Source organism: Aethalodelphis obliquidens, unplaced genomic scaffold, assembly GCF_003676395.1.
Source record: "Aethalodelphis obliquidens isolate GAN/ISIS:26980383/991018 unplaced genomic scaffold, ASM367639v1 scaffold3, whole genome shotgun sequence".
Classification (NCBI taxonomy): domain Eukaryota; kingdom Metazoa; phylum Chordata; class Mammalia; order Artiodactyla; family Delphinidae; genus Aethalodelphis; species Aethalodelphis obliquidens.
In genome coordinates, this window is record NW_020837947.1 from 38,766,263 (window position 1) to 38,793,787 (window position 27,525).

Sequence of the window (27,525 nt, forward strand, 5' to 3'; positions counted from 1 at the left end):
TGTGTGTGTGTGTGTGTGTGTGTGTGTGTGTGTGTGTGTGTGTGTGTTTGTGTGTGTGTGTGTTTGGTAGTTTAGGTTAGCCAAAAGTAACTTCTGCCTGGAAAAAACACATTTTTTCTCAAGTTACCTCTCTTCCTTTCCTCCTTAAATGGATACCTCCTACTTATTCTTTATGACTCAATTTAAACAGAACTTCCTTAGGAAGGTCACACTGATTACCTCATTTCAGTGAGGTTCCAACTGCAGTCCACCATATATCTCAATGTATAGTTAACTTCGGCTAACTATAAGCAGTTATTGAAAAAAATAAGCAAGATAAAACACAGTACCTATATATATATATATGTGGCTTGGAAGGGACCTGTGTAGGGTTTCTGGAGAGCTGGAAATTTTCTATTTCTTAATTTGGTGATGTTAAATGGATTGTTACTTAGTGATAATTTACTGAACTGTATAATTGTTTTTATACATCCTGAAGATTTCTGATGTTATATTTCACAGTAAATGGTTTTTAAAACTTGATACACTATTCTTATTTTTCTCTTTTTTTCTGGTGAGAACTTCACCACAGAGTTGACCATTGTCTAAAGACAGAATTTGGGCACTGCTGATTGACAGTTTGGAGTTAGCAAAAGATTTAAAGTAGGAAGCTCACCATAAAATTAGAAGAACAAACCTAGAAGTAGGGAAACCAGTTATGAAGCCATTTCAATAGTTCCTCTGAGACTTTGCTTCTGGAAAAGATGGAGTTACAGTAACTAGATTTACCTTCACACCTGACTCAACCAGATCAAAAACAAAATGCATGAGGTAATAGTTTTAAAGGCATTGTATATCAGGCAATAAAGGACAATGATTTTTTTTTTAACATCTTTATTGAAGTATAATTGCTTTACAATGGTGTGTTCGTTTCTGCTGTATAACAAAGTGAATCAGCTATACATATACATATATCCCATATCTCCTCCCTCTTGCATCTCCCTCCCACCCTCCCTATCCCACCCCTCTAGGTGGTCACAAAGCACCGAGCTGATCTCCCTGTGCTATGCAGCTGCTTTCCACTAGCTATCTATTTTACATTTGGTAGTGTATGTATGTCCATGCCACTCTCTCACTTCATCCCAGCTTACGCTTCCCAATCCTCGTGTCCTCAAGTCCATTCTCTAAGTCTGCGTCTGTATTCCTGTCCTGCCCCTAGGTCCTTCAGAACCTTTGTTTGTTTTCTTTTTAAGATTCCATATATATGTGTTAGCATACGGTATTTATTTTTCTCTTTCTGACTTACTTCACTCTGTATGACAGTCTCTAGGTCCATCCACTTCACTACAAATAACTCAATTTCGTTTCTTTTTATGGCTGAGTAATAGTCCATTGTATATATGTGTCACATCTTCTTTATCTATTCATCTGTCAGTGGACACTTAGGTTGCTTCCATGTCCTAGCTATTGTAAGTAGTGCTGCAATGAACATTGTGGTACATGACTCTTTTTGAATTATGGTTTTCTCAGGGTATATGTACAGTAGTGGGATTGCTGGGTGGATGGTAGTTCTATTTGTAGTTTTTTAAGGAACCTCCATACTGTTCTCCATAGTGGCTGTATCAATTTACATTCTCACCAACAGTGCAAGAGGGTTCCCTTTTCTCCACACCCTCTCCAGCATTTGTTGTTTGTATATTTTTTGATGATAGTCATTCTGACTGGTGTGAGGTGATATCTCATTGTAGTTTTGATTTGCCTTTCTCTAATGATTAGTGATGTTGAGCATCTTTTCATGTGTTTGTTGGCAATCTAGGACAGTGATTCTTGAGACACTGGAAACAAATGAGGTGAGGCCTACAGTTCTCCAAGTGAATTTTTTGACAGTGAGTCCTAGCCCTTGTGTAGGAGGAAGAATCCAGGCAGAGCCCAGCAGACTCCTTAAGTAGATGAGATGGAGCTGACCACCTGGGGAGATGAAGGCAGTTAGAGTTCACAGGACAAAGTGTTGGAGAGGAGAGAGCTACACAGAAAGAGAACTTCTAAGATAGGCAGAGTCACCCTCTAGTATTCAGCTGATTACTTATCAGCTCATTCAGGTAAGGAAATTATCTAGGACAATCCAAAAGGATTAGACAGAACAATGTCTAAGATTCATACAAGAACTGGAATAGTGCCTGTTCCTACCAGTCAGACGGAAAAGCTTATGATACATGGGGCTTTAGGTAGGGTACCCAAGTGGGAAATAATTAGCCTAAAGGTTGCTCTGGTTCTGCCTAACAGTTCATTGGTTGGGAAGTAATTAGTTCATTAGTGGGAAATAATTAGCCTAAAGGTTGCTCTGGTTCTGCCTAACAAAGCTTAAAAACAAGACATAATAGGATCTGTTTCTAAAAAACTTAGCTGCATTCCAGAACAAAATTCAAGAATATTTATAGTAATACAAAAATATCTAGTGCCCAATAAGGTAAAATTCATAGTGTCTGGCATCTAATAAAAATTATTTGACTTTCAGAAAAGATGGACAATATGACCAATAATAAGTAGAAAAACAATCAATTAAAATATACCTAGAATTTAAACAGTTGCTAGAATTAGCAGACAAAGACATCACAAGTTATAACTGTATATATTTTATATGTTCAAAATGTTTTGCAGAGACATAAAAGCTTTAAAAAATATAAACAAACTCCCCCAAACAAAAACTACAATGTCTGAGATGAAAGATATACTGGATGGGATTAATAGTTGATTGGATTTTGAAGAAGAAAAGATCAAGAAAATATTGAATTTGAATACACAGCAATATGAACTTTCCGGAGATAAAAAGCAAAAAAATGCACAGAACATCAGTCATTTATGAAACAGTTTCAAGAGAATGACTGTATGTGTAATTGGACTCCCCAAAGGAGAAGAGAGAGAGAGTAGGAGACAGGAAGAAAAAATTGAGGAAATAATGGCTGAAAAATTTCCAAATTTTAAGAAAAACTGTAAACCCACAGATACAAGAAGTTCAACAAATCTCAAGCACAGAACCATGAAAAAAATATATAACAAGGCATACAACAATTAAAATAATAATAATCTGCTAGAAAAATCTTTAAAGGATTCAGTGAAAAAAGACATGTACAAATGTCTTAGAACAAAGTCAAGAGTGATAGCAAATTTTTCTTCAAAAAGTATGTAAGAAGACAGTAGAACATCTTTAAAGTGCTAGGAAAAAACTCTAAAACTAGAAGACTATACCAAATAAAAATCTTTCGAAAAAGAAGGTAAAATATTTTTTATACATATAAGAGCTGGAAGAATCCAACACCAGAAGAACCACACTAAAAACATTTTAAAAAGTTCTTCAGATAGAAAGACAATGATATCTCTCCATTTATTTAAGTCTTCTTTGCTTTCTTTAATCAGTGTTCTGCAGTTTTCAGCATATGAATATTTCATACATTTTATTATATTTACACCCAATTATTCATGTGTGTGGTGCTATTATAAATGACACCAGTTTTTAAAATGTTTAATTTCTAATTTTTCATTGCTAGTATGTAGAAATGCAATTGATTTTTGTACGTAGATCTTGTATCCTATAATCTTGCAGTAATCTGTGGGTATGGTGAATTACATTAATTAATTTTCAAATGGAACTAGAGCTTGCCCCCCAATATTAATGGGCCAGAGAGCAGGGCCAAACAACAGAGTCTGATCCAAGGATGTCAGTCTCAGTCGAGGTTGCTTTTGCCTTATTTTTCTATAGAATCAAGAAATAAACTACATGAAATATAAACCAGATAGCAAGAACAAGACAGCATGAGAAAGTATACCCCTCACAAACTCACTTATACCTAAGAGAGCATGCTGTCAGTTCAGTGGTCCTGGCAGTCAGGGTGGATAGAGGATCCATAACCATGGGTGATTTCTGTCTTTTCTTCTTCTTTATCTTTTTTTTATCTGAGAGGGTACTCTTTCAGTTCATTTCAAGTTATTTCATCCTAATGTTTGCATCTGGGTTAATCTTTCTTGCTGCAATACAGGTTTACAACCTACACTGTTTTGTTGCTCACACTCAGTGCTGTACCACTGAGCCTGCTAGTCAAGGTTTCAGTACAGGCCTAGCCATGACATACCATAATAAGCTTATGATCAGCGTGTGCAAAGAAATTCTGGTAATCATACAAAAAGGACTTAAACAATGTTTCAGAAATATATATATTTTCCTGAGGGATTAAAGAAGTGTGTAAATAATCACAAATTTTAAAATGTTATATGCACACCAGAAAACTACTAGAGCTTATCAATGAATTCAGTAAAGTTGCAGGATACAAAATTAATATATAGAAATTTGTTGCATTTCTATACACTAACAATGAAATATCAGAAAGAGAAATTAAGAAAACAATCACATTTAACATCACATCAAAAAGAATAAAATACCTAGGAGTAAACCTACCTAAGGAGGTAAAAGGCCTGTACTCTGAAAACTCTAAGATGCTGACGAAAGAAATCGAGGATGACACAAACAGATGGAAAGATAAAGGGAACCCTCCTACATTTTTGGTGAGATGTAAATTGGTGCAGCCACTATGGAGAACAGTATGGAGGTTCCTTTAAAAACTAAAAATAGAGCTACCATATTATCCAACAATGCCACTTCTGGGCATATATCTGGAAAAGACAAAAACTCTAATTTTAAAAGATACATGCACCGCAACTTTCACAGCAGCACTATTTACAATAGCCAAGACATGGAAGCAACCTAAGTGTCCATTGACAGATGAATGGATAAAGAAGATGTGGTATGTATACACCATAGAATATTACTCAGTCATAAAAAAGAATGAATGCCATTTGTAGCAACATGGGTGGACCTAGAGATTATCATACTAAATGAAGTAACTCAGAGAAAGATAAATAAATTATACCACTTATAAGTGGAATCTAAAACAGTGATACAAATGAACTTATTTACAAAACAGAAATAGACTGACAGACATAGAAAACAAACTTACAGTTACCAAAGGGTAAGTGCAGGGAGAGATAAATTAGGAGATTGGGATTAACAGATATACACTACTATATATAAAAGAGATAAACAACAAAGGTCCTACTGTATAGCACAAAGAACTATATTCAATATCCTGTAATAAACCATAATGGAAAAGAATATTAAAAAGTTATATATATGTACTTCCCTGGTGTTGCAGTGGTTAAGAATCTGCCTGCCAATGCAGGGGACACGGGTTCCATCCCTGGTCCGGAAAGATCCCACATGCCGTGAAGCAACTAAGCCCGTGCACCACAGCTACTGAGGCCCGTGCACCCTAGAGCCTGCGCGCCACAACTACTGAGCCCATGTGCTGCAACTGTTGAAACCCACGTGCCTAGAGCCTGTGCTCTACAACAAGAGAAGCCACCGCAATGAGAAGCCCGCGCACCGCGATTAAGAGTAGCCCTGGCTCACAGCAACTAGAGAGAGCCCACGCGCAGCAATGAAAACCCAACGCAATGGAAAAAAAAATGTTTATATATACATATATATATATAAATCACTTTGCTGTATACCTGAATCTAACACAACATTGTAAATCAACTATACTTCAATTTAAAAATGTTATATGCAATAAACATGATATAAGTTGAAAAGAGAAAAAACTGGAAGAACTGGAGCAATTTTTCCTGGAAAAGGATATTATAATAATTGTCTTTAAATATTGAGAGGATTGCTGCATAGGAGAAAGAATTAATTTTGTTATATTTAAGTAGGAAACTAAGACTAATGGGTGGAAATATTAAGAAAGGGAGATTTAAAAGTCAAGGTAAGGAATAACTTTAGAGCAATTAGAGCTGCTAAAAAATTGAATGACCCAGTTTTTAGGTAATGAATTCCCTCTTATTGGTAATGTCAGACAGAGGTAGAAGGGGCGTATGTCAAAAATGCTGTCAGTAAAATTTCTGAACTGGTAAGAGTTTGTAAAAAAAAAAGGAATTTCTAATTTTTTTTTCCCTAAAGAGCCCAATTAAAGTAGGTCAACAAAAATATTTTTAGAAGGGAGAAAACACTACCTTGGAGACAGAAACATTTAAATCTCTTTCAGACTGAACAGGCACAAGGACTTTATGTCCAAACAAGCATTTTGAAAAATCTCAGTCCTGTTCATGAAGGAAAAATTCTATAAAACCCCATTTAATTAGAATATTAGGATCAGGCTATTTTGTGTCTCTGAGAATAATGGAGATGTACTCTCTCTTCTTGTCCCTTCGTAGTATTTCAGAATGTTTGTTCAAAGAATAGCTGTTTACAAAAATTAGCATATTGCTTTTCTGTCCCTTGTAAATTAGCATCCCTAAGTGGCTAAAAGATTTTTCTAGGCTTCCAAGGGTCTCTACAGCATTCATCAGAGTAACTGAAGCTGAATACATTTTTTTGCTTGCACGAATTTGTTGCTAAGAAGAAAATTTGGTACATCTACTTATGTAATGCTGCTTATCCTTCTCCCTAGGAAACACCCCAATTTTCACAATGTTAGAGAGCCCCAAACTTAGCCAAAGCATGCTTTGTGTTTCTTTCAGGATACTGGGCAACAGGGTAGTCTATGGGATAAAAAAAATTCATTACCTCTGTCATTAGAAGACTGAACCTAAACAAAAGACTTTTAAAAATAAGCAATGTCTGTCATGAAGTGTTTAATGGTGCCAGTTTCAAATAAGTCTTTATTTTAAAGGACATGAATTGTATTTTCTGCTAATCTAGGGTGGTGATAAAACTTATATTCAAGAATTCAGAATACTTAGAAATGGCATCTCAAATGAGATTCTTAAACTACCACTATACCGACTTTGCTACAAATGTAGGTCCTTCAAATTTTGTGACAGGCTTAATAGAGTATGTATTTCTGGTCTGCTTAGCCATCCTATTTGTTCTTGGGTCTGGAACTGACACTTCCAGGTGGAAAGATTTATATCAGTTTCTAAGAAGAGACCTTGAACTCCCTGCTTTGTATTTCTCAGACTCTTAAACCATGTGTTTAATATCTTATTTGTTACAAATTACTTTAATATTGTCATTTTGCCTGTACTTATCTAAGCAGCATACATTTAAAAAATGCTATTAGCATTAATGTAAAAAATTAATTTGTGTGTCTGTGAATTCAAGTTTGTCAACACGTTCTTATCTGTGTTTAATGCCTTCTTGCATTCATAAATCTGAACAAGGGCATTAGGCTAGTTAACTGAGTAAGTAGTATATATTTGTGTGTGTTGGGGGGTGGAGGGGGTTGATATTTTATGCCCAGTCTAGTAGTTATTATATCACCATCAGCCCCAATATCAGAGAACATTAAGTAAGTATGACATCCAAGGTGTACCAAGAGGTAAAGCTAGTCTTCTTGTTCTTCCTGACATTCTTTGGGTTCTTGAGCTTCAACTTGGCAACCAAATGATTGACCTTTGATTTGTCAAACTCTTCTCCACCAAAATGGGTCTCTGGGTTTAGACTTGACTTCAAAGTTTCCATTTTGAATAGGGAACTTGGTAATATCAAAAAAGTCTCTTCCAAGGACCAAATCATTACTTGACTCTATACAGCAATATTCTTGTCCAAAGAATAAGAACTAACACAATGAGTTGGCCTTTCCTGATTCAAGTTCTTATTAAATAAAAGATTGCTTTCTTTTCTCTGTAAAGGAAAAACACAATTTTAGTATAAATCATAAATTACAAGGAGGTGTACTTCAATATTTGAAGTGGAATGAATGATATAAAATTTTAGATTGTGAAGAATTAGGATTGATTCTTTTTCATGGTATAATTTTGACCCTCCCAAGTGTTTAATGGTCATGTAATTAAACAGTTTTTCTGCTTTCCCTACTTGTCCACATTTGGATTAATGTGGATAATCCAAATCAGTATCTGTATCTGTATCCTGATCAAGTTCTTTATTTTCTAGCTCTAAATTTTCCTATATACAGATCCAATGCCTTAGTAATAAGAAATTAAATGTTAAATGGAAACTCAATTGAAGGTCATTTTGTCTTATTCCATTACAGCAGAACCACAAAATACCACACTTAGTGAGATCTGACTTTCCGTATAATTTTCTACCCAATGATATAATATCTTTATAATTTGCTTCTTTTCTGAGCCAGTTTCTTTATTAGCAAAATGTCTATTTGGCAGTAATATTTTGTCCTTTTTAAAATGTGGCAAAAAAACCCTCCACCTGCATTTCAGTTGTCAGTGGATTTAGAGTTTTGGTCTTTGTTTGACTCACCTACTATTTGTCCTACTAAGAGACCTTAGCAGGTGTAGGGAAATGTAGTGGGTTTTGAAGGACATGCAGATAGAAAAAGGAAAAAATATCAAATTCAAGGACAATAGGTGAACAATCACCTAACTTTCTCACGGTGGTAATTTATTACATCCGGAAATGCTGGGCTCTTCAATTTTTTTATTTCATTGTGGAAATTGTGAGGAGAGAACAGGATATAATATGCCAGAAGTATGTCAAAAAAAATGAGATGAAAACAGAAAATAATGAGATGAACTCTTTTCATTTTCTACATGAAACAGCAAAGGAAGATGTGTCTTTTCATCTTGTCCAAATGTCATATTCCATTATTTCCTTTTGGAAGTTTTTTCAAAAAATCTGGATTCTTTGCTCTGGACTTCTTTGTAGCAATTAGTGTTACAGTTAAGGTTTTTGATACCTATTGGGGATTATCAACGTCAACAAGATTTGAGGACCAGAAATTGTAGGCAGTAAACAATGAATTGAAGTGAGAAAATTGTGAAAAGTATAATGTTTTGCACAATGTAAATTATTGCATCTATTATTAGTAATAACATTAAATGCCTTTTGTAATTTACTTGAATGTTATGATTTATTTTTATTATTTTCATGCTTGTAAGGGTTTACATTTAAGGGAAGTGCCAAGGTGTTCAATCTTTCTAACATTTTATTAAATATTAAAATTGGGTTTTTTTGGATGTAATTTTATTTACTCCTTAGCTGATTTGATGTTTGAACCTGAATTATATTCACCCAGGTACAAGTGAGGGGAAAATTGGGATAGGGATTTATTTTCCCTCATGTTTAACTGGTTTTTTTGTACTGTCTTGAAATATACATGCTACTTTTCTGGCATTTAATCATTACTGCATAGCTCAATACATATTTTTTTATAGAAATCTGGCCTATTTATTTTCAAAGAAGATTGTGTTTTTGAAATATTATGAACATTTGAATCCTTGAGATCAGATTACATGTGAACAGGAATAATAATAGTAAAAAAATACAGAGGAACAGTGACACAGTAATATAGACAACATTTATATTTGCTTTTGAGTTATGTTTTGAGCTAGAGTTGAACAATGTCATAATTGATATTCTATGAACTAAAGTACTTCCAACAAAATAATGTCTCAAGATGTGTTAGAAACAGCTTAATTCCCAGTTCAATATCTTATCATTTATAATTTTGTGGGGAATGCTTAAATTGGTTGCATTTGTGAACTTAATTTAAAATGTTGTCTCTTTGCGCCCTTTCATCTTACTATTATATCATATCATTTTGTATTTCTTTGGGACTAGGAAAATAAATGTTTATAATTTTTAAAAGATGTAGTTTAGCAACTAAACTGCTGGCTAAATGTAGAACAAGTAGATACAGATAAGGTTAATATCAATAAGAACCATTGCAAAGAGAAGAGAGATAATCACCTAGTAGGAAAAACTTGGAATATGTAGTCAAGAGATCTGGATTTACCAATGGATTTACAACTAATTTTCTATTTCTTCTTTTTCCAATTCACCTCTCTGAGTCTTAGTTTTCTTATCTGCAAAATGTGGCTTAGAACTTCTATTACTTCAAATGTTTGCAAAAGGAAGTGAGATATCAACTACAATGCAACAGCCACAATAAAAAGATAACCTTTTCCATAGATAGCTTACTGGGTTGTTGTATGAATCAAGTTAATAATATAGAGCTTTATAAACTCTAAACAAATACTATTTTTTTTTTTTTTTTTTTGCGGTACGCGGGCCTCTCACTGTTGTGGCCTCTTCCGTTGCGGAGCACAGGCTCCGGACGCGCAGGCTCAGCAGCCATGGCTCACGGGTGCAGCCGTGGTGGGATCTTCCCAGACCTGGGCACGAACCCGTGTCCCCTGCATCGGCAGGTGGACTCTCAACCACTGCGCCACCAGGGAAGCCCACAAATACTATTTTTAACAAAACGATAACTGGGTAATGCTGAGAGAGAGTATTGAACGTGAGTTTGGACTGTAAACTCCAGTGAAGAGAATTGTGACTATAAGCTTGTGCTTGTTGAGGTACAATGAGGAGGATTTGGTGAGAGAATGAGAGACCTGTTTAGACAAGACAGGGTTGGGTACAACTGGATACCATTTTTTAGGGTTAGTCTTTGATTTATACCGCATAATCATGTACTTCAAAAATTGCAAACTTTTTGCATAAGCATGACAATTTTATTTGCCTTATCTTTACAAGGGAGATACATTACAACCTAAATGGCAGATGAAGAAACTGAGAGACCCAGTGGTTAAATGCCTTAGCCAAGGTCATAAAACTAATGAATGTCAGGGCCAGTATCAAACCCTGGGATTCTTAACTCCTAAGGTGGTGTGGTTTCTGCCACATTGTCAGTGATGGTTTGGTTATGGGTTGATGAAGTAATGAATATGGATAAAAGTTTAAAAGGTTTGGACCCAATATCTGTTTTTTGAATCCATCATTTTCTGCCAGGAGAGTGTTGAAGCCAGGAAACTGCTCCCTCAGTGAGAATTAGAGGAAGAAACCACTTGAATCACATATGAAACATTCAGCCCAATCAAAGCAACCTTCAAGAGCTGAAAAGTAACCACAGCTTTGAGAGTCCATGCAAGTAAGCCAATAAATCATGATATTTATTAAATGTCCCATTAAAGTGTCATTGAGATCTAGTCCTTTGCCTACATGATTTCAAAGTTGCCAAATTTAAATATGGTAACAAATATCAAAATACCTGGAACTTCTAGGAAGGACAGGGGAAGGAGGTGAACCACTCTTTCCCTGGGGAAAAAAAAGTGCTATTGATATATTTATGCAGTTAAATCCTATAAGGAAGATATGACAAAGAAAATTCTTGGATAATGACAGAGATTTTGAGGTTCCTAAAATGTTTACTATTTCAGGAAATATTTAATGTCATAACATCATTGCTTAACAGAATAATTTGGGCACCTTTAGAGAGTGTTTCTGTGATTTGATCTGCTTATTAAAATACTTGTATTTGAAGGGTTTAGGTTTATTTTATACTTTTTATCTTTTCCCTTTCTCATGTTTTTTTCATATGTAGATATCCTTTGAACATTTATTGACCATGTTTTAGTAACTATGAGTACATCAATTTATCACATTACAATTTATATTTGATAATTATTTATATAAAAAAGAATCACTTACCTAGCATAGAAAATAACTAATTTCACTTAAATGAGGTTTTGAAATAAATTATGGTGGATAGAAGAGGATCCAGGTCCATAGGCTCTGCTTCTTATGGTAGTATTTTGTAGATATGTAGTAGAATCTCAATAAATGTTACCTGAATCATTGAAAAAATAGATGGGATTATCTCTGAGCCTTAGTTTCCTCATATATAAAAGGAAGATAAAAATACCTATGATAGTGTTGTTTTTAATGAGGAAATTTTATCTAATTTCTATTGTAGTGACTGGAACACAACAGCTGCTTAAAAATCATAGGTGTTACATAAATATCAGTTTCCTCTCCCACTTCCTGTTCTTTTTCCTCTGATTCATTTTAGGTGGAAATCTTTCTAAAATGTTGCCTATACTTTTCAAAAAATAAAGGTATCTAAAGTAATTTTAATGAAGACTAAGAGCATAGTAATAACGAGCATTAATTGAGTTTTTACTATGTTCTAAGAGCCATAGGAATTATTATTCTCTTCTTAAATATGAGGAAATCAAAGCTCAGATGGGAAAAACAATATCCCCAAAGCCATGTAGTCATTAAAAGAAGGAGTCAGAGTTTGAATCAAGTTTTTGGACTGCCAAGTTCCTGTGCTTAGCCCTAATGCCATACTGTCATGGTTATGAATAGTGATTCTCATATTGGGCTTGAATACAGGGAAACAGTTAGAAATTACTAATGCTTGTTTGTCCTACACTGAATATTCTAAGTAGACTAATACTAATGTGCTTTTAAAAGTTCAGGCTGTTTTTGATGATTTTTTGTTCTTATGCCTATTAACTTAAGTCATTTTTTCCTTCATAGTCCAGGAGAGAGTGCTTTTATTTCACTGCACTGCTGTTTTGTAGGTTGAGAAATCATATAACAATATGTTTAAGAATCTGGATAAGACAAAAGTAATATGCCTGAGGACTTCTTCTCTTACTAAAAGATATAAAATTTAGCGCCTGAACTTCTGAGGTGAACTCATTGCTAATCCAACTAATGCTTATTAAGTGTTGGGCATTAGGTGGCACACAAAAATGGGAAAGACTTGTCCCTTACCCATAGACTTTACAATGAAGCCATACAAGGTACAATATTATATACAGATAAAAAGCTACAAGATAGGTTGTATTTTTAAATCAGAGAATACTCATTTTTAAGTTGGGGAGAAGACAATATAAAAATTGTGAGTGTACCTGGAGCAGAGAGTATCAGTAGATTTTCCTTAAGTTGAATTGAATTCCTTAAGTTGAATTCCAAGATACTAAAGGTCTTAATGAATATAAAGAGTGAATAATAAAGGACAGCAAATACATGGACAAAAATTAAACAGAAGGAAAGCTTATGTTCTGAATAATGTCTTCTGAATAAGTGTATTTTAACTAAATTCTTGAGTTGGAATATAAAGATAAAATGAGTTGTTTTTGTGTGTACCCCTTCCCTTACCCAACACGTGTTCCATTTCTGTGCTGTGCTGAAATTGACTGGTAGCTGTTTCTGTAGCATTTACTAGTATGGAAGATTGTATTTTCCAAAAATGGCTGCAACAATATTAGCCATCACATATGCTCTTCAGCAAAGCAACAATAGAACATATTTCTGGACAGCAGAAAGCAGATGGAAGTGAATGTATGACTAAACAGAGCAAAAGAAATTATGGTCCAGATCACTCTATGTAAGGGCTGCAGGGGAGGGAGGAGCCAATCTCTCAGTGAAAATCTTGTGGGTAAGGAGTAGAGTTGAAATCAGGAGCATTGAAGATATCTCTTATAAGATTGCTTCTTCTGGTCTTACCCCTCCCACCTGCACATGCCTATGTGCTAAACAGGCAGCTGGGATTTATCCACATGCAAAAAAATTCAGCAAAGGGCTTCTCTAGAACAATTGAAAAATTTTTCTGAGGAAGAGCTAAGGTTGCCTGAGGTGGATTTTAGTGTCTAGAGAAAACCCTATTTATGTTGACATCTGGGGACCTCAGCCTCCAGGTAGACTTCTTATCTGTACTCTCCAACTTGAAACTTGCCCTTTGACAAGCTCTACCCAATGACTCAGATCTCTGTCTTCCTTCCCTTTCAAATGCATAAATGCAACAGCAGAGGAAACCACCCAATCACCTTGAATCATCAGCCTATTCATTTATTATTAAAAGTAAAGGGACCTCTAGATGTCATTAGACCTGTGAGTATAACCAGCGGCATAGACGAGAAAGATCATAATTAACAAAACAACAAAACCCAGGGCAAGCAGAGATAATTTGGGACAAAAAGAGAATATTAAAAATGATAATTTCTATATTTAGGGAAATTCAAAAGTTATTATATTCCCATAAACAGAAGAAAATAATTTAAAAAATGAATGATCAGAGAAAACAGGAGGTTTTGGGTATTTAAAAAAGAGAATTGCCGGGCTTCCCTGGTGGTGCAGTGGTTGAGAGTCCGCCTGCCAATGCAGGAGGCACGGGTTCGTGCCCCGGTGCGGGAAGATCCCACATCCCGCGGAGCGGCTGGGCCCGTGAGCCATGGCCGCTAAGCCTGCGCATCCGGAGCCTGTGCTCCGCAATGGGAGAGGCCACAACAGTGAGAGGCCCGTGTACCGCAAAAAATTAAAAAAAAAAAATAGTCTTGACTAAAAAAAGTCTTCTTTTAAAAAAAAAAAAAAAAAAAAAAGAGAATTGCCAAAATATCATTTAATGAAAGAGCTAGAAGGTGAAATCGATCAAGGCTTCTAATATGTAGGAAGAAAAAAAAGATAGAAAATATGAAAAAGTGATAAGAGAAATAGAGGATTCCTCCAAAAGCCCAATTTCTAACATCTCACTGTATGGGAGTCTCAAAAGAGAGAACAGAATATGTGAAAGGGAGCAAATAATCACATAAATAATAAAAGCAAAATTTCCCAAAGCTGAAAAAGGAAATTTCTTCTGACTAGAAATGCTTACCTTAGCCTGACCAGGATACGTGAAAATTACATCATTATGAACTTTCCACTTACAAAGTATAAAGACAAGATTCCGAAATTTACCAGAAAGATGATGAGGAGAATATAAGAATATAAAGAATAGTAGGAGAATATATGAATATAAAGAATGGGAGGAGAATATAGAGGCAAAGAAGGAGGAGGAACCCTGCTTTCAATCAGTGGGGTGGGGGTAGAGGGTGGTGAGAAAACAGTAGATGCTTCTGAAGTTCTGAGGGAAAAAGGTTTTGAATTTATGATTTTATACTCAGCTAAAATTGTCAGCTAAAAAGTCCAACTAGAAATATTTCCAAAGATGCAAAGATTGAGAAGTTTTACCATCTATGCCTTTATTTTCCTTGAGAAATTGTTACGGTGTTACTTTAATAGCGTGTGGGAGAAAACCATGAAAGTGGAAGATCTGAGATCCAAGAAAGCATCCAACTCAGGAATCAGGGAAGGGAAGTGTTTGCATGTAAGCTGTGCAGACAATCTAGAGCATAACTGGTTCCGGTTGGAGGAGGGGACTGGTGTGCTCAGGGAGAGTATGTGTCCAGGAAAAAAAAGAAAGATTCCATGCAGTAAATAACCAGATTAAGACAATGGAAAACTCTAGAATATTGTGAATACAGATTATTCTTTTGCCAAAAGGGAAGAGAGCTGAAACTCCAGGGGGAAAAAAAATTATATGAATCTGTCATGATTAAAATATGAAGCAAAGTAGACTGTGGTATAAAGTGTTAGAAAATAGAGTTGATTTTGATGCTAGCAACATTTCTCTTTGAGTGACACAGGGTATAGGACACTGGACCTGTGAAGAGGAAATACCATTCTAGCACACAGTTTTGAAATATAAATGATTCATAGGCACAATAACAAAGCACTATATTTAGGGGTTCAGCTATTAGGATTAACCAATAGAAAAACATGAGGACCATTTTTCACTATCTTTACTCTGAGAGTTTCTAGCACTGTGACATGTCACATGACAGATTTATTGAACTAATTGAGCAATGACATCATGACCAAAATGAAAAAAAAATCAAATGTATCAAAAAAGGCATTTTCGTTTTAACAAAATGCCTTTTGGTTAGTCTACATAGAGAAGATATTAAGTGATCTTAAAACATAAATAATATCACTCCTAATATAAATTATTTCAGTGATTTCTGGTTGTACTTAGAATAAATTCTAAAACTTTTACTCAAGATCCTGTATGTCTAGCTTCCTTTCAGCATTTACTTATAGGGTTTCAGGCTGCATTCTCAGCAACTCCCCTACCTAAAGGCAGTTCCTACCATTATCATCCATCCACACCACCCTGCAACATCACTCTCTATTTCAGCTCAGTGTTTATTATATCATCTCATTCTACTCATTACGGGTACCACAATTCTTTCATTTTAAGCTAATGTTTACTTTTTGTTTCCCACTAGAAGGTAAGTTCAAGGAGCAAGAATGATGTCTGTCTTGTTCACTGCGGTCTCCTTGCTCTTTGTTCTACGAGTTTTAATACATATGAAATCTACATTCTCAGTGACATCTTGATGAGTGTCTTAACAACATCTAAAACAGTGACTTTGCTAAAGATCATAAAATTTGAAGGGACCTTGCTATCTTTTGAAAAAATTCTCCAACTAGGACCATCTTGAAAGCACAGGTATAATACTTCAGCTTGGACAAGCTCAGGTCCAGGAGGAAGTGGCTAGGTAGTAGCAGAATATTGAATAGGCGGGGTGTCTCACATTTAAAAAGCCAAAACAGGTTATTAAGAATGCTTTATAAAATTAATAAGAAAGGATGGTGTGGAATTCTTACAGTAGAATTACAGCCAGTCTCATTTTACGAATTTTAAAATGAACAGGATGCTACTCTGGCAGTGCACTCCTCATTTTATTATACCCCAAAATTGCTGAGAGAAAGTGTTTTGAAGAGGATAAAGGCAATGATCTCATCAAGTAGGCTGCCAAAATGTGTTATTAATTAAACAATAAAAATGATCATTGAGTGTGTATGAGATGCCTGGCACTGTGCTGAGCCATCAACATACATGACATCATTTAATTTTCCTAAAGAAACTTTGATCTCATCCCCATTGTACAGATGATACCCATGGTCAGGAATGTTAAATAACCAAAGTCACCAATTTAGTAAGTGACAGAGCCAGGCTTCTAATCTAGTGTATGATGTTATAAAGGTCAAAATCAGAAAGCAATGAAAAATCAAGGCAATTTAACTGAAGGAGGAGGTAATCTTTCCTAAAATATTTATTCTGTTTAATCAAAATATTCGGCATTCACAGTTAAAAATTACAGTGTTTTTCATGGTTCCTAGAGTAAAGTAGCAAATTCTCTGCTAAAGGCATAAAAAGCAAAGTGCCATAGCGTTAAATGGATTTGATGATGAGTTTTGTAATAAAGTTATCCAAGAGTTTTAAGAAATCCTTTCCCCTCTAGAATGAAGATTCTTTTTTTAATCAAACAAGTAAAGAATGCTTTTGCTGAACAGGATTGTTGTTGTGAGAATAGGATTTAATGCCATTAAATGTCCTGGAAAAACCTGTGAAGAGGTAACACTTGTGTATGAGGTCCTAAAATTCAAAGGGAAGCTTGGTCATCCGTCTGTAATCACACCTCTTTTCCATCTTACTGAAGACATTTATACTAACAGACCCTCACATTAGGAAATGTGTAAAATTCTTTGCTGTATTACCCAAAAAAGCATAATAGTAGTAGGTTTACACAGAACAGGTATTCAATATTTGTTGAATATATTAATTAATGAATAAAGGATACTATCAGTAAATATTTACCATATATTTTGCATAATATCTTGTGTTTTAATATACCGTGTCTCATCTAATTTCTAAATAACCCTGTAAATTATTTACATTTAGTTTACATTTAATTTTTGTACAATTCAATTTTTACTATTTGAAATAGAATTTTAGAATGTTATTTTTGGTCAGTACATCACATACATATGATTAAAATGCATGCACAATCATGAATTGGGAATAATTTCGTTCAAAGCTTAAATCTAGCTTTGAAGGACTTTGCAACAGGTCAGGAAATATTAAGTACATTTTATAATTTTGCAAAACAAAGCTAAGGCAGAAATGTACCCCATATCAAACACCTTAACTTTTTGGAACCCAACTCTTCTGACCTCAAAATCACCTATTTTTCCATAATAAACTGTCTCAATGTCTATATTTTTGTTGAGAGCTTTGCTCATTGGGTTGTCTGAAGAAGATGAGATGTAAAGAACATGTGTATGTCTCTCTTTTTCCAAGAATCACACTGAGTATATACCTCACTGGCTTTCAAGTATTAAACAGGGCTGGAGGTCTTTAATTTTTCAGCCAGCCTTTGGCAGCTCAGACATTCTGTAATATTGACAGAAGGAAAATCATAAAAAATTTCTTAAAAGAAAATTGAAGGTGTATTGAGTTTTAATGAAATGCTCTTTTAAGATACATATTGCTTGGCTTTTCTGGGCTCAGTTTCCTTATTTCTAAAGAGAAGACAATTGGATTATGTGGTATCCATGCTCCTGCCAAGAGCAGGACTATTTTCAGTATGATGAAGAAAGTGCTTGTATTTTTTTCCAGCTATTAGTAGCTTGTTTCTTTCTTTCTTTTCATCACTCTATTTGTAGATAATTTTTCCAGCATGACACATTAATATATGATGGCTGATGGAGATGGTTTCCAGGACGCTTGTAAGATTATACATCTTCTTGTCTAATGACACTAATTTTGTTAAATGCTATTAGAAATTTGGGAGTATGGGATTATAAAACCAAGTATCATTAGCCATTCTACAGTCTGCTTCATATTGGTATGTCTTTTCTAGGTGTTCATGATTATCTCTTTCTGAAGTGGATAGGAATTATATTCTCTTATTTGTATCTCCCAAACATATCACCTCACAGTGAAAGCCGTGTTGGTGATATCTTGCTGACAGGAAGAAAGGTCTGTGCCAGTGATAACAACCACGTTCCTATTCCCTGACCCTGCTACTTATCTTCTGGGTGCCACCTTTCATACCTTCTATAGCCTTTCTGGGCAAATTTTAAAATGACCATGCTGTCAACCTTTTCATGTGGTGAGGACATCCAGACGGCCACCCTTGCCAAATACAGAAATTGGCACTTGCAATAGCCCAGAAGTCACCTCTGTTCTGACTCAGCTGTGACCAATGACACAGACTAAAACACGTGAGAGAACTGCTGCTTGTCCTGGGAAGATATACATACATGTTTTCTAAAGAAAGAAAACTATTTTGGAATTTCTGGATGTGACAACCTTTCTTGTTCACACTCAGTAAACACGTTAGCTGGATTCTTCTGATTGTCAATTAGCAATGTTTTTTTTTTTTTTGCCAGGAATACTGGCATTGATGCTGTCCTTAGCATTGAAAAATCCTGTGGGAGAAATGAGGAATTTAGTTGTAGGTGTTATGATTCCCGAGTGTCTGACAGTCTTCTAGAATTATTATAACTAGTGAACTTTTCAATCAGAAAGACTGACTCTATTGCTGTTAGGTTTCAAGAGGAGTTTCTTTGAAAAACAAGGGCTAGGATTTAATCTACTTTCAGAGGCAAGTCACATCTCTCATTATTGAGCACTTGGACTGAAGAGCTCGCAGGGCAAATGAGGCCAAGGTCAGGAGTCTTCAGACATCAGCAGCCAAGTGCTGTCTTGTAAGAAGTGATTCTGTCCCTCAGTTACAGTTCTGCCCCTGGCCCTGACTTGCTCTCTCACCAAGAGATGGTGGTTGTACCTGACACAAGGGAGGCCAAGAAAGAGATCGAGAATGGCAGTGAAAATCATCATGATACTGAAATAGAGCAGAGAGCTAGACTGAATATGGATTTGTAGCTTCCCCTTTGCATTAAGGTGAGCCACACAAAATTGCCAGTTTTGTTAGTCCAAAAAAGTAAAATAAGAACAATTTTATACTGTTCAAAAACTTACATTTTTCTGATGATAATATAGAAAGGAGAATTTAGAGAATTCTGTTAGGTCAGCTAGTCTGATTCTTTTTCATGCAAATACAACTTTCTCAAGTTAAATGATCAGACTTATATTTTAAATATATGGTATTCTAAAATAAAATTTTAGTAGAAACAAGGTTATACAATCTAATAAATAAACTATTTCTCTTACTTAAGCCCAGTAAATTATGGGGGCAATATTATGTGATTATGACTACCTCCTGAAGCCAGGATGCAAGGTTCAAATTGCAGCTTGGATATGTAGTACCTTCACCTTGAGCAAGTTACTTACTCCATCTGTGACTCAGTTTCCTTACCTTTAAAATGGGAATGATAATAGTACCTATCTTGTTAGGTTGCTGCAAAGATTAAATTACTTAATCTACATAAAACATTTAGAATGGTACTCAGTAAATATTAGCTATTATAAATATTGTTACTGATAATTGCCAATCACCAAATGAAGCCATGGAAGAAAACTAATTAAATATGCAAATCCCTGTTGCTGTCATTGTTGCTGTTGTTTTCAAAATAGATTTTTGGTCTAGAGCAACTGATCTGAGAGCCCAGTACTATATTTTAGGACTGGCTATTGGTGTTAGGCAAAGCTCATGTGCATGTTGGGTGATAACATTGTCAAAGATGACTGAAACATTTCACATGATGAGCTTTAGAAGAGCCAAGAACTCCAGTGAGCTCTAAAGATAGATCATCAGCCTGCACAGAATTAATCTCTGCTGGTTTACAGACCAGAAGTGCAATGACCTCACAGTGAGCCTTTTAGAGGATAAGTTCGATTGGATGAGGACAATGTTAGTGACTTGGTTGGTCAACATGCTCTAGCCCCTATCAAATCTTTGGTGTCTGAAATTTTGTTACACTGATTCCTGTCACCAGGAAAAAGGGAGCCAACTCTCTCTTGTTCAGGAATTGTGTGAGGTTCAACAAATACATAGCAACCAAGTTTTTATTTGAGCAGGGTGGCAGACAAGTTCTCAGTATGCTACTAGAAGAAGAAATACCTGAGATAGCAGTGTTTATGGTCAGATGACTGCTGAAAATACAAGAAGGTGGAATCTAAAAGCCAAGAGGAATTTTCAGGGCAGCGGACCACTACATTTCCCTTTTTGCACTGAAAACTGTGAGGTCATGGACACATAGCCATAAACTCTGCAAAAAAAATGAGTTCCTTTCATACTGTATTCAGCAGTGGATTTGAAGCAAAAGGTCCTTGGTAATTGTTTTACTCTGATGATCTTAGGGAGAGAGGATGGTTGTGAAAACACTCTACCTCCCTGCTTCTCTCTCACTCTGTCATATTTCTTTGTTTTGACAATTCCAGAACCCTGATTAACTATCCAATTACTGCTAGTTAAAGTAATTGAATATTGCTGGGGAAGAAATTCACAACTCAGGTAAATGGTTTTATTTTAAATTCACAATATTTCTCAAATGGGCACTCAATACTCCCCTACAATCCTATGAAATTTCCCCAGAGTGTTCACTTTTCCTATACCCTACACCAATATTTCATGTTCTGTCCCATGCTCTTCTCTTGCGATCATCTGCTGACTTTCCTCATGCTTCACAAAGAAAACCAAAGCCCTCTGATGGGATTTCTTTTTTTCTCACCAGCACATCAGGAATCCACCTGTGTTTTTGCCCATACTCTCTGCTTTTCCTCCCAACCTGTCTGCTCATTCTGCTGCTCTTCAAGGGCATAGATCAGCCCTGTTTCTTTTACATCACTAATGTATTCCTCTCTAATGGATGCTTCGCATTGGAATTATAACCTTAAAAAAATGTATTGATCCTCGTATCTACAATCCACTAACACATTTTTTCCTTCCCTTTACAGTAAAACCTATTGAAAGAGTTTCTCTCTCTCTCTCTCTCTATTTCTTCTCTATCTCAACTTCTTCTCCTTGACCCACTCCAATAAGACTCCCCTCTCCAGCCCTCCCCTAAAAATGCTCTTGTCAAGGTCAGCAGTGACTTTTGTGTAGACACATTCAATGGTACCTACCCTCTCAGTTGCATTTGATAGAAAAGACCCCTGTCTTCATCTCCATATATCTCCTTGTTTTCCTATGACTTCAGTGCCCATGCCCTCTCAGTTTCCTTTGCCAGCTTAACTTCTTCTTCTACCTTTCAATGCTGGTATACTTTAGTATTCAGTCCTGTGGCTCCTTCTCTTTTCCATGTATTACATTCAGTCTCCAGGTAATCTCGGTTATGGCTTTACATGCTGATAAATCCCACACTTATAGCTCTTGCCCCGGACTACACCACAGATCTCTGGACTCATATCCAATTGTAGACTTGTCATATACACTTGGCAAGTAAACTTTCAGTGTTCTGAACAGTGCTATTAATGTATGTTTTCTCCTTTCCCACATATCTGTTTCTTCCCTATTCTAGTAAATACCATAATTTACCCAGGTAGCACAAAACAAAATTATACGTCAGCCTGTTCCCTTTGTTTTTTCACTCCTCATATCCAATCCACCAGCAAATACTGTCAAGTGTTCTCTCTATGTTTTCCGAAGGAATTTGTACCAGATTAGTGATATTTCTTCCTTAAATATTTGATAGATTTTACCAGTAAAACTAATAGCCAGGATTTTTCTTTGGGGGAGGTTTTTGATAACAGTTTTACTTTATTTAAAAGATGGCTATTCAAATTGTCTGTTCTATCTCTTAACAGTTTTGGCAAGGTATTTTCAAGCAATTTGTCAATTTCATTGAAGTTGTCAAATTTATTGGCATAAAATTGTCCATAATATTTTTTGTTATCATTGTCTGACCTGTTGAATCTGTTGTGATGAATCTCCTTCATTATTGATTTTGGTAATGTATATTCTTTTTACCCTTTTTTTGGTTTATCAATCTAGCTAGGGGTTTATCAATTTTGTTGACCTTTTCAAAGAGCTATCTTTATTGGCTTTATGAAATTTCTCTGTGTTTGTTTTCTCTTATCTCTATTAAATAATTTTTGTCAAGTTATTTTAAGTTTACTTTGATCTTTTTTTTTCTGACTTCTTAAAGAGGTAGACGCTCAGGTCATTAATTTTTAGAGGTTCTCAAATTTTTTGGTCTCAGGACATATTTGCACTCTTAAAAAAAACTATGGAGACCCCAAAGAGCTTTTCTTTTATGGGTTATATCTATTGACTACCCATGATTATATACCATATAATAATTGAAACAGAACAGTTATAAATAATTAATTTTGTAAAATGTCAATAATAAACCCATTACATGTTAACAAAGTAACATATTTATGAAAAGTAACTATATTTTCAAAAATAAAAACAATAGTGAGAAGTGACATTAAATTTCTGCATATCTCTTTATCATCTGGCTTTATAGAAGATAGCCGAATTCTCATTTCTGCTTTTGTACTCTGTCCTTTGAAATGTATTGTTTTGATTGGAGTTTATGAAGAAAATTCAGCCTCACACAAATATGTAGTTGGAAAAGGGGATTTTATTTTAATAATTTCTTCAGATAATGGAGGATATTCTCCTTTACTATTACACCAAAACTTGACAGTTGTTTTTCAGAGGTTACTTTCAGTGTGGAATCTGAAACCATGCCTGTGAATTTTTCATACTCTTATTTTAAAATCTACTCATCTACCTTGAACTTTGAATGGAACTTTGAATCTCTTATCAATCTTTTTGTTTGTTTTCTGTAGTAACAGCATGCCTTGTTCATCAGAAGATTATCAATTCACAGAGTTACACAAATCTTCCAAAGATTGATACATTTCATTGTACAATATGAAAAAAAAATCTCATTTGTTAATATCATCACTGATCTCCATTGATAAGTTTTTAAACATTTGGTATTTGCAGCGGCAGATACCAGTTTCCCAACATTATGTTTCCTAGGAAAGCTTAAATTCTTTATTACTGGTAACAGTGTCGATTGTTTTCCTTGAAGTGACAAGCTCACTTCATTTATTTTTGACAAAATGTCTTCACAAGTCTGACTAACCATTCCTTGTCTATCAGTCATTATTTCAAATAAAAACAATTCCATGAAAAATGTGGCTAGGTCATCTCACAGCACAAACAATCACATAGGTGCTTTTCCTCAAGACTATCATTACATTTTGGATTTTGGTATGCACCAGAAGTGCTTTCTGTGTGATCTCATTTTGTCACACAAAATAATAAAAACCTGTATACACCAGGTTTTAGATTTAATAAAGCTAATATTTTTACTGGTTTATCAATGATATTCTCAAGTAAAACTGGCATTTTTTTTCGTTTACTGCAAGTGATGATGCAGACTATAACGACTACTACTATTGTTCGGTGCCATTGCCTTGACTTGTGCTAAAGCACCAGAAGTTTACCCACTATTGCTTTTGCACCACCAGTGTAAATGTAAACATCATGAAAAAAGCAAAGAATAACTTATCATTATTATCAATATATTTTTCTCAAAGTGTCTTGAGTGATCCCCAGGTTTTTATGGACCACACTTTGAGAATCTCTGGCCTAGATTAATAAGAACAGGTGTGTGTGTGTATATATATATACATATATATATATATATATATATATATATATATATATATACGTTCCAAATGCTTTTTCTACTAAAAATTTATTCTTTAATAAACAGTATTTTTAAAATTTATTGGATATAAACTTAGATATATAATATGAGCAAGATATAAGATGATTCAAATATCTAGAGAAAATTTAAGAACTTTTTCTTAGGAGTCTTAATTCTTTTTTTTTTTTTTTTTTTTTTTGCAGTACGCAGGCCTCTCACTGCTGCGGCCTCTCCCGCTGCGGAGCACAGGCTCCGGATGCGCAGGCCCAGAGGCCGTGGCTCACAGGCCCAGCCTCTCCGCGGCATGTGGGATCCTCGCGGACCGGGGCACGAATCCGTGTCCCCTGCATCGGCAGGCGGACTCTCAACCACTGCGCCACCAGGTAAGCCCAGGAGTCTTAATTCTTTTATCAGTCTGTAACCTAGCTTCTTCTTTATGGTTGTTTTGCATGTGTGCTTTGGACAACAGATCCTCAAACGTAACCTTTTTACTAGCTATTTTCACTGATTGTAATAATAGTACCTGCTGTATATTAAGCTATTAGTGTATGCCTGGCACTGTATTAAGTACTTTAGATTCGCTAATTCATTTGGTTCTCACAATAATGCTCTGATGTGGGAATTGTGATTCCCATCAAATAGGTGAATGCCTGATAACTATGCAGCAAAACTGTGTTGAATGAATAATTCACTGCGTAAGGTTCCTCCCTCCTATAGTCACCTCCCCTACTACCACTCAATAAATGGTAGAACCAAGACTCAAACCTGGCTATCCATGAAGCCTAGTCTTGTTCCCTCAGATGCTGTTAGGTGTCCTGATAGAGCAAATGCACTATGTTTGGCCTCTTAACTCAGCAAATTAGTTTTGAAGGTTAATTTTCTGGCTGTTTTTTAAAGCAGAGAGGGGTAACTAAGTAGTTGTCCTCTGAAAAACCACTTCCTCTGCAAAAGCCCAAAGCCGTTGTAGCCGAGCCCTGTATCCATGACATCGCAACCCCAGGTAGAAGAAGCTTCCTTTAGTAACTCCACCATCTCACTTTCCAGCTTACTACTCTAATCATCCCAGCTGATTAGCTTAATAAATATGTTTAATAAAATGACTAATGGTTTTTTAGAGTTGTATTTTTGGAACTAGATGTCATTTTCAAAGATTTTTTATTAGTTTCCCTTTTATTATTTCCCTCCTTCTATTCTCTTCCCTTATCCATAGTCTACACTGAACATCTTGAAACATACAGTGAACACAACTGAAGGACTTTTAAAACAAACTTAGAAAACATTTTTCTTCAGGGACCTAAACACATATAACATTGTTGGAGGAAAAAGTACCATTAAGTTTGCTTTGACTTTTAAAGTGCCTAGGGGCTTATGGGGGAGAAATACTCAAAGCATGCAAATGAAAAGAAGGTTTTATCCTAAGATACCTGAAAAGCCTTTAGTAATATATTGCGTTTATTTTCTCTTCGACTTTTCCATGTGGCAAAAAAACACAACCCCACACTGTAACAAATACTTAATTTTTTCCTTTCCTCTGATCAAAGTCCAAGACACTTACAAAGAAATTCTCCTCCCCAGCTAAAAGAAGAGCAAAATTCTCAAAGACAAGAACATAAAATTTGATAACCTTATATCTCCCAGTAGACTGAAATTTATTTTGAAACCTAAATATGATAATGTGACTGAAAATTTAACCTACTAAAACTAATGATACTCCAATATTCCTGAATGTCTACCTTTAGCATTTGGCTGGTACCTATGAACTCACCATTTCAATAAAAACAAACTAGTTAAATCTCTTTGTCCAAGAAACTTAAGATTTAAGTGTGTTTCCTGCACATCTTTACTATGATATTTAACAAGCTAAAAATGTAGTCCATTGTTGGGAAATAAACTAAGAAGTCACATAAAAGCTATTTGAAGTCTGAAAAATGTGATACTTTTGAGCCCATCAGAGGAAAAGTGACAATTTTTACTGCCCCGTCGAGACTTCTGGTAACTTAAGTCTGTTTCTCGTTATTTTTTTCTCCATTATGCTTTAAGACATATTTCTTTCCTCTTCTTTCCCTTTCTGAATGAGATTACTACAGACATTACCTGCCTTAGAAACAGTGGGGGGTGTATCAGGGCTGACCAGATCCTGAAGCTTATGGCATAGCTTATTCTGAATGTTCTTCAACAAAAAGGCATTTAATATTCAGCACTTTGGATATAAGGAATTGTGTTTCCTTCCTTGTGATTGATCATATTCTTATTTGCCATTGAAAAGGTATATTGTTTTCACTTGTCGGCCAAAAAAAAATCCCTGATGTATATGAGATTTACCTTATAGTTGTCATCCTGTTGGAAAATTTAAAGGTTATAAGTAAAATTAATGTGAACATAAATCAAACCCAAGCATTTTAAACAGTTTTGTGTTTTTATCAAGAGTATTAGTTTTTTGAAATGACATTGGTTTAATGATGAATTAAAACAAATCTAATTTATATATTTTCAAATTGTTTGTCACTCCACCTGATCCTGCACTCCCTGTAGGTCAATATTTAATTTCTCCTAAGGTCATCATTTGTGAGAGAGGCTTTCTTTGATCAAAAAGACCCGCTATCTTGGCTATTTATATTTCTACAGGGCCTGTTTTCTCAAAAAAATTGCGTATTTGACATATATACTTCCTAGAATTTTATAATTGTGTGAAGATTTTTTTCCCTATATAACTTTTTGTATCAGAAGGTTAAATTCCCTGGTCAGAATTTAAAAGTTTATAACCATTTAATCGACCCTACTGTACTCAAATTTTACCCACTGTGTAAATAAAGCAAACATTCTTATTCTGTGTTTCACTTTGATAATTAGGCATAGGGGGTCAATGTTGGCTCATCTATGAAAGCAAGTATGTTTAAAATAAGTGAAAAAAATTGTATGGAACCTGGAGAGTATTTGGTTATCAACATTCATGGAGACAAGTAACATGGCTAAATTTAAATGTAACCAAAGTTATTTTAACAGCCCCTTTTTGTCTGAAGATAAACAACCATCAGGACACAGATAGTCCTCTGGTCACTCTGAGAGATTTTAGTTAGTGAATCGAAATCATCAAGGTACAGAGCTTTCCCTTGTCTCAGAGAGTACATCAAAAATTTGTTTCACAAGACAGAAAGAACTCTAGATTTTTAGCAAAAATATAATATGTATTGCTGTTCGAAGCAAGTTAACACAAAATAGAAGAAATGTTTTAATTTTATTTTCTAAAGTTACATGGAGAATAAAGAGATAAATAGGAAAAGAGAAGAGTTATTAGCTTATCCAGAGTTCTGTGCTTCACTTGCTGTTGCCAGTAAAACTACTGAAAAAAAAAGGGTTGGGACTTCCCTGGTGGCGCAGTGGTTGAGAGTCCGCCTGCCGATGCAGGGGACACGGGTTCGTGCCCCAGTCCGGGAAGATCCCACATGCCGTGGAGCGCCTGGGCCCGTGAGCCATGGCCGCTGAGCCTGCGCGTCTGGAGCCTGTGCTCCGCAACGGGAGAGGCCACAACAGTGAGAGGCCTG

The 27,525-nt window shown here is 35.3% G+C and overlaps 1 long non-coding RNA gene across 2 annotated transcripts in view; it reads left to right on the forward strand.

Moving 5' to 3' along the window:
* Positions 1-24,234, forward strand: part of LOC113609837 (uncharacterized) — a 68,430-nt gene extending 44,196 nt beyond the window's left edge. Inside the window, exons 3-4 of one of the 2 annotated variants that reach the window (XR_003428826.1) lie at positions 10,742-10,880; positions 24,187-24,234. This is a non-coding gene — a long non-coding RNA (uncharacterized LOC113609837). Of the gene's footprint in view, positions 1-10,741; positions 10,881-20,753; positions 20,827-24,186 lie in introns of those variants that run through there. The other variant, XR_003428828.1, reaches the window with a different exon arrangement.
* Positions 24,235-27,525: the final 3,291 nt, after the last annotated feature.